We start from the raw sequence: 9,171 nt of genomic DNA, 5'->3' as shown, positions 1-9,171 counted from the left end.
TGTGCATCCTCCTCCTTTTCTCTGCTGCCTCGCTCACTCACCAAGAGCCTCTGGCTTCCTGTGGTTAGACTTCACTCCACACACAGCAGTAGTAGTTCAGCCCTCGCAACTCATTGAAACTTAACACAGCCTCTGAAAGAACAGGAAGAGAGAGAGAGAGAGAGAGAGACAGACAGACAGAACGAGAGGCAGGGCAAGAAAGATTGAGAAAAGGAAATTCAAGGTTTTCTCCTGAGCTTAGTCACCATAATACTCAACATCCTGTATATTTCGCTTTGCCCACAAAGTTTACAGTCATTTCATTTCATAGTACGTTCTGTGAAGCGCTTTGAGACGTCTCGAAGACATCTTCAATAAGGCGCCAGATCAAATGCAAGGATTATTATTATATTATAATGCATTTCGCATAGCGCCTTATCACGGCATCGAGACGTCTCAAAGCGCTTCACAGAATATACTGTAAAGTGCAGTGACTGTGAGCGTTATTTTGTGAGCGTAACTTAGGTGAAAAGGTGCGTTGCCTCCTTGCACTGCTGAGGAAATAGTTTTAAGTCGTGAGATGGGCCAGTTTCCGAAAGGATACACTTTTATATTAAAAAAATCTTGCTTTTCACCCCCAGGTCAATATTTATCAGATCATTGATTTTTTTTCAGTGGAAACAAGTAATCCTAGACAAGTATGTTTTGCCCACAAAATATACAGTCAATTCACGGATTTGGTGGGATGAAATGGCACATTTCTCTTTGGCCGTGCCTAGGGTCACCTCCCCTCACCCCCCAGTGCCACTGTCAAGCACTCTGGGACGCTACTCTGCGTATAAATGTTGTTGTTGTTGTTCCCATGTCTCTACGTAACACTACGCAAGTTATAACGTAGGATTCAATTAACGCAACCGTCAAGGAACTCTGGGCATGGAGGCGGGAAACAAAAAAAAATATGCAATTGTACTTTTAAACATCTGCCACTTTATGGCATTGCATGTGAAGAAAAAATTGATAAGATCATATCTGTTAAAGTTGACGTATGGTATAAATACATTCTATCCACCAAGCAGACGTAAAGAACCACATTGGCCTTACATTAAAAGCGGTATCTGGCAAGTTTAGCATTTAGCTTATCCAGCTCAGATCACTGTGCCACTTCAGGTTTTGGCTTGCGGGGTCATGGTAGGTAAATATCATTAATCCCTGGCCACAGTGGCCGGTTTGCCCCTCAATGTCCTGCCAACAAGCCCTAGCTGAGCTGTCATCATAGTGGACTGGAATACTATGGACCCGCCTGGCTCAGGAAGTGGATGGCCACGAATACTACAGCGACTTGGAAGATCCCCTTTTGTCCCTTTGGTCACTTCAACCCACGACTGTTTGTGGGACGCTGCTGTGGGCAATTGGCTGCTGCGTTTCGCCCACAAAATATACAGTCAATTCACTTTACAGTGTATTCTGTGAAGGACGTTGAGACGTCTCGAAGACGTGAAAAGGAGCTGTGTCAAATGCAAGAATTATTACATATTATATATATTATATATTTCATAATGTGTCCATTATAGGACTAAACTCTAAGCTTGTTCCTCTCCATGAACAGTCTAGCTCAGTTTGCCACACACTGTAGGTATGAAGTGACCTCACTAATTCCAGCAACTGTACTTCATAACCGACCACATTTCGTCAGGAAATCGGATTGCCAGGGACAGCTGAAGAGAAGCCAGGCAGCAAGGGAATAATGAAGGAAATTGTTATAAAACATCTAGGAAAGAAAGTCACACAGAAAAGCACCAGGTGCAGTTGGCATAGATAGTTTAAAGCAAGTGGTGTTAAGGAGGGAAGGGAAGGGGGTAGAAATTAGAAAGGCTTTAAGATATTTTTAAACATTCACTGGATTCTAGAGAGATCCCCGAGGAATGAAAAAGGGGAAACAAAATTCCATTAAAAGGGAGATATTTATAGCAACTGCAGACCCGTCACTTTTAAAGAAATCCTAACAGTTTTAAGGGATCCTGTGGGTGGGGGGAAAACATCTGAAAACAGTTTGATAAAGGATCAGCAGTTTGGATTCAACAAAGGGTGGTGAGAGATAAATAACCTAATGAACAAGGGAAATGCAAAGGATGTAATATAGTAATGCACTAATGAAGCTTTATCATATCAACCTGTCCGCTCCCTCCGCTCACCAGGCTCCAGCTAGCTCCACGTCTCCCGCCCGGCCCGCCCCACCATCAGCGGTCGGGCCTTCAGTGTTTCTGCCCCCACCCTTCGGAACTGCATTCCACTTTGCCTCCTTCAAGGCACGTCTCAAGATCCTCCTCTTCAGCCGTGCCTTCGGCCACCCTCCTACCCTCCACCCTCCTGATTCCAACCCCCAACTTGGGTCCAAATCCCTGACTGTCCAGCGCCTTGTTCAGGCTGGACTGACGGACAGTGGGAGAAAGGCAGTCCTGTTGTACGGTAAAATAATTCACCGCCATTATCCGGTTCTCAATTTGCAACCTACCCAATATTAGTTATTGAACTCCAGCAGTTTCCCAAGCAAACTCCGGGAATCCCAGATGCTTGGCTGCTGCCAACCAGGGCTAACACTCTCTGGAATTAGGTAAGAGGGTGTGTCTCTCCAGGTAGGGAGTGTGTATTCCATTCCAGACACCGGGGAATTTCCATGCCTAGAGACGGCATACATAGTTGAAAGGTAGGTGTAAGAGTTAGATGTTAGGAAAGGTAGTTGTTGAAAGTTGCAGGAGGCACTCTCAGTCTGGTTTGGATGCTCTTAATGGGTTTCCATGGGTTTCCGCGTGTGTCAGGTTGACCAAAAAGCCACGCAATCTGACTGAAAACAACCTAACCAGAACCGTGATGTCTTTTAAGAGTAATCGCATTCGAATCATTATCTGGCATTTTTAAGGAGCTTTGGACAACAATGCTTACGGGAAAAACCCATGGAGAGAAACTGCTCGTAAATATGTAATTTCATAAACACTTCACGAAAAAGAAAAACTCCATTCTTACCGAGATGAAGACTATCAGACTCAAGTTACCTAACGGACCCCTGCAACTCACAAAAGTTGTTCCTGGGGAAGGAGGGAAGGGGGTGGCGGAATTCTCCAAATTGGTGATAATACTATTAAATGAAAGTTTAATGCTTCCATTTCTTTACTTCAATTTCTTTAATGAAGGGACGATCTTGTTCCCAAACGTGAGTCACTGCTGCTGATTTCTGACTGTGCTTTGAAGGCAGATTTGGGTGCAGTTGAGTTACACAGGTTTGAAATTGCAAAACATGGACGCGCAAAGGCTTGTGGTGCCAAGGTTAAGTCTGCCCAACCAGTTTAGGCTTGCTTAACCTACAGAACGAATGACATATCAGTTAACAACCACTGCAGCACTTCGCTAAATTCCCAAAGTCTTTCCTTCACTTCCCGTTTTTAAAAAAATAAATTGTTTTGACACTTGGCCCAAAACAAATGCTGATCTGGATCATTTTCTCTCACACTTGTATTGAATTTTAATTGAATTTAAATTGCGTTTGCAACAACGTGGGGTTCAAACCTCCAGTGGATGGAGTGTCCGGGCGCTAATCACCATGCTGTGTGCCCTGGGAGACGACAACGACAACAACTTGTGTTTACATAGCGACCTTCGCGTGGTGGAGCATCTCAGGACATCTCAATGGCTGAGCCGAAGTGAAGGGGGAAGTGATCATATACGCGGTCGAAGAGGAAGATTTTGAGGTGCGATCTGAAGACAGGCAAACCAGAGAGATTGAGGCAGGGAGTTCCGGAGTTTGGGGCCATAGTGGCTTCTTCTTCCATTTCCTCCTCTCTGCTGAAGATATTTGAATCCTGTTTCCTTTCTCCTGGAGCACAGCTCTACAGTCATCAGGTCATCTCCTCCTCAGTTTGTTGGAGGAGGAGTTTGCTGTGGAGTCCTGCAGCTCAGTGGTTAGAGCACTCACCTCGCAAGCGAGAGGACCTGGGTTTGATTCCCGGGCAGGGGGCGAAACCTTGGGCAAGTTTCCTTTACTCCACACACCACTGTTTACATAGCACTAAGTAGGAACTCAGTTGTTGGTCGGTTGGCGGATCGCTTTCTGGGCGTAATAACTCCTTTAAAAAAATCTCAATCCACAACTGTCTATGGGACGCTGCTGTGTGCTATTGGCTGCTGCATTTCGCCCACAAAATATACAGTCAATTTACTTTACAGTATATTGTGTGAAGCGCTTTGAGACATCTGTGTAAAATTTGTGAAATGCAAGTATTATTATTATTTATTTTTGTTCACTCCCTCCCACCACTAAGAGATATTTATCTGTCCATCAGAGAATCATCTCTCTGTTAAGCTGTTAAATAGCTGTTTATCTTGCCAGCCTATGGGGACTGAATTCTTGAGTAGATCAAGTGATCAAAACTTCTATCTTGTCATTAAAAAACAGTCTAGCATTAGGGAATGTGAAATGCAACCATTGATTCAACTGTGAAGACATTTCAATATGTACATAGAAATGCCAATGATATTTGTTGGAATGTGTGGGTTATTGGCCTTAACGGCAAAATACGTGATACCTTGAGAAATATATCCAGGTTATTTTTCAGATTTTCCGTGCCTGGCTACAAAAAATATCACTCACATTAAGAAGCCATTGAACCTAATGAAAATATTGTTTATAACTTTGCGGTTACAGGAGCAACACCCAGTATCACAGGAACCAAACAGAAAGATCTCACTCTTAAGCTGGAACAGAAAAGCCTATCTATTGTGGACTTCACCCTCCTGCCTTATCTCCTCGGGGAAGATCCTGTGTATTATCTCCCCGATTCCCAAAGCAAAAACTCGCCAGACAATTCACTCACACCCCATCGCTGCTATTGAACTCTGACCAGCTTCTGTCTAGACAGCATTCCCGCCACTCTCTCCCCGCCACTCGGCCCAGCAGCACAATGTCACCTCGATGTTCCGCAAAAAAGAACATGAAACGAGACTCCCATTCACAGGCTCATTTGACGTGCAGCTACTGTGCACTTAGGCTAAAGAACGTTCTGTTCGCCAAGCAGCAATCTCCTGCTTCCTACAGTGTAGTGGGGTGGGAGACATGTGATACGCTTTCTGTTGGCAATTCTTGGAGCAGGACCATGAGAAGGGCGAGTGCTCTTCTTCCAAGAGGCACCCCAGTGTCAGACTCCATAGGCAATCTGTTGTGTTTCCAATTGTGTACGTTGCCAAAATACCACAGTAGTCAAGGATTGCACAACCGATTAGTCATCTGTGTTCTGCTTTATACAGAAGTAAGCATCATAGGCACAATCCAGTTATAGAGGTGATTTAAATATCTGTCAAGTTCAAGTTGTGAAGATGTTGCATTTAAGACCAGATTGGATTCTTTCTTAAAATACCATTCTGTTCTTTCTGATCTCCACTTGCTACAGAGACATCAAACTTAGCAGGATGTGATTCATTCATCCATTAATTTATTCCATGTTGTCTAGACTGCTAATGTTTATGAGTTTCAATGTTTGTAGAGTGAGGACCGGGTCAGTGATTGAATGCAGAATGTTTGGGTTGTAGTTATTTTTTAAGACCGCATTTTATGCAAATACTGGAGAATGCAGAAAACTTCTACACGTGACCAACCATTCCAACCCACGACAATTTTCATTTAATTATATAATAATAACAATCCTTGCATTTGATATAGCGCTTTTCAAGTCTTCTAGACGTCTCAAAGCGCTTCACAGAATATACTGTGAAGTGAATTGAGTGTATATTTGTGGGGGAATTAGTGCCCTTTGCACGAGTAGCATCTCAGAGTGCTCAACAGTGCTGTGGTTTGACACTGAGTTGAAAAGAGAAGGGCGGTGGCTGAAGGCGTGGTTGAAGAGGAACATCATCAGGTGTGATTTGAAGACTGGCAAAGAGGGCATAAGAGGGAGGAATTAAAATTCCAATACCTGTGGTCGGAAAATTACAACACAGCAAAGATATCCATCAGTTGCATTACCCAAGTGAAATTCCATCAGTTGTATTAACCAGTGTCTCACATGCTTCACAATGGATTAATATAGATGCTGGAAATAATAAATGTGATCCATTGTAAAGGTAACAACTGCTCCACCCATCTTACCTAACCCTGACCCCAAATCCAGGCACAATTTAAACGAGCTAGAAATAATATAAAAATGCTGGGCCAGATATTAACCAACAAACCAACTAAGCCATATTTTAGGGCCCTGAGGTTTGATGGATATTGCGTTGGAAGAATTAGCCATATATGTTATGAGATTACTTAAAATTAATAGGATAACGTAATTTGACATTTTGCTCGGAAGCAATAGGTAAATTAGCTTTTTATCCACTCTTTTGTCCTTTGCAACTTTATTGGTCTTTCACTTCATGGCTGTTTGTGAGACACTGCTGTGTGCACAAATTGACTGCTTCATTCACCTACAAATACACAGTCAAATATGCAGACAAACATAAATACACTTCACAGTAAAAACACTTTCAAGAACTTTGAGACATCTTCATAATGTGACAAGGCTCTGTATCAAATGAAAGGAGAATCATTATTAACATTATTATTATTTCTGGAGTTAACGTGTTGTCCTTTTTTTTTTTGTTGTCGGCTGCAGGTACAACTACGTTAAGTAAAATACACTTGATTGAAATGGGATTCAGTCTATAAAGGTTGCCAGAAGAGAAAGGCAGGTTATTGCACTGGGACTATCAGCTGTTCAATTGAAGGACAAGCGGAAATGATCCCACAGCTGGAATAATAACGTCAAACATCTTTGAAAAAAAATTAAACCTTTCAGAGACCTCACATGTGGCATGAAATAGGAGACTTTTTGATTTTGTATGGGATCCTTTCATCGTGCATAGAGAGGCCCTTTGTTTACAGTACAAGACATTGCAAAGCTGCAACACGATTAAAAGGTTTAGACAACTTCTTAATCTGCAAACTCGAAGACGCAACAAGTGGGACATATGCATTCGGAAAGCAAAATGATCTGTAATCACAAATCTCAAGCCTTTGCAGCTTTCAAATTCTTCTGTTTAAGTTTTGCCCTTAATGAACTACGGGCTGTCATTGGCGCGGTCCTTGAGATGAGACATACTCCCAAGGCCCTGCTCGTGCGGAGGGCAAAGATCCCATGGAACTATTCAAAAAGAGAAGGGAGTTTTCTCCCGGTGTCCTGTCAACAATCCTCCAGCTAAAATTGGTCATTCGCTTGGCTGTTCGTGGGACATTGCTGTGTGCATATTGTCTGCCACGTTCACCTACAAAAATAGTCATTACGCTCAACCATAACCTTTCGTGTAGTGGCAAAGTGCTAGTTCAAACGCAAGGATTATTATTAAACGTCTCTTTTTAAGCGAGTGAAAATTGACGTGAATTATTTTTTTTAAAAAATATGTTACGCAAATAAAATCCTTTCGAGTCTAAAATGGATAGTTACTGTTACCACAATACCTTGTTGATTTGATTTGTTTACCAAAATAACTCAGAGAAGTGTGCTTAAGTAACCGCAAGCATTTGTTTAAAATAATAAACCTTTCCTTTTTTTACAAAAAAAAATCGTAAAAATTTAGATTTTTAAATAGATTTTTGATTAAATGGATGGGTTTTTTTTAAAAAAAATCTGACAACAGGTTTGTACAGCTGGTCTCCAGACTGGAACTGCCGTCTCTGGTGATATTTTAAACGTTGGAATGGCGCTGTGGCATTCATATACTTCCCGTCTTCTCCCCTACCTCCTGCACGTTGCTCTGCGTCTAACCAGAATAAAATTGTTACTCTCAGAAACAGGAAGTAGCTGGCACAAAGGTTAAGTTTTAAAACGCTAATTAATAATAATAATACTAATAATAATCCTTGCATTTGACGCAGCGCCTTATCACATCGCGACGTTAAAACTAAATTAATTAAATCCAAGTTAGCCCAATGGCCTTGGCGGGAAAAGGCAAGGCTCATCCCAACACTAAACCGTGTAAAACCATAAGGTTGCAGATTTGAATCCGATTTTTTTTTTTCTACGCCTGAGACATGGCAGCTGATGACTCGCAACAGTTGGCTTCAAAGCCTCCGGGGCAGAATGAGGAAATGTGTGCCAGGGTTCCCTCAATCACTTGCGATTCAGTGATCTCTGCTGGAAAGTGTGCGTGGATGTGCGTGTGTGTGTGTGTGTGTATGTTGGGTGGGAATCGGCGTGTGTTCAGTTGGTATTTTCACAGTCAAACAGTACTGCTTCCATACAGCGTGTGGGCCAATACACGAATAGCAACTCAAGCGAGGTTTGAAAACCACCAGTGGCCGTAAACTTGCACCACAGCAGGATGCGCTTGAAATTCCTTTGAACGTTAAAATAAGACTACAGTAGGGCTATTAACAGTACGTGGAATTTTCATTTGCTTGATCTTCCTGGAGATTCTGTGCCTTTTCATCTGCGTTTTCTGAGTACGCCATCGCGCCGAATTTTTAATAGACCGTGACAAAAAGCCTTTTCTCCAGATGCATCTGAAATGAAATGGAACATTTTAGTCTGCTTTTGATTGTGTTGCGGAATTGTTGTTGAAGAACGATGATATCACAAAAGATTGCGAGCAATGAAGTTTAACGGAAAACATGAGCATAAATCATAGGGATGAAAACACTTTCGGCACTCTGCGTGGTCAAGTAATTAATAATTTTATAGAATCTTATACAGCAAATAGAGCACGGCTCCACCACATGAGACAGAAAATGATATAGCTTATAGATTAGTCCTTTTGACTTCTATTTAGCAAAGAACGTTCTAAAAGCAAGCTCAACTGAAGCAACCTGGTTAAGAGCAAGCATTAAACTTTTGTACAGAAATATTGACATCAGATGTGGTTCCTGTTTCGGTGTCTCGATGCTGGTTTCAGGGTTTAACAATAATCTTCCAGCTGCACAAATTACCAGACCTAACGCAAGCCTGTTAAAGGCTGGCTAACCGCCAGGCAGACTCAAGAATGTGCTCTCAGAGGAAAACATCTTTAAACATTAATTTTGGAGGGGGGGGGGGGTCACTTAATGACTCGTTTGCCTCATTTGCAAAGATGCATTTATTGTTTCACGGTAAGAGGTTTAAATAAATAATTGATGTCATTTAGTTGGTGCAACTACCCTGTTCCATTTATATAACTCTCCTCTTATTATGT

Source organism: Callorhinchus milii, unplaced genomic scaffold (genome assembly GCF_018977255.1).
Source record: "Callorhinchus milii isolate IMCB2004 unplaced genomic scaffold, IMCB_Cmil_1.0 Scaffold7, whole genome shotgun sequence".
NCBI lineage: Eukaryota > Metazoa > Chordata > Chondrichthyes > Chimaeriformes > Callorhinchidae > Callorhinchus > Callorhinchus milii.
The sequence above is the reverse complement of the archived record's forward strand: the minus strand, read 5'-3'. Positions refer to the sequence as shown.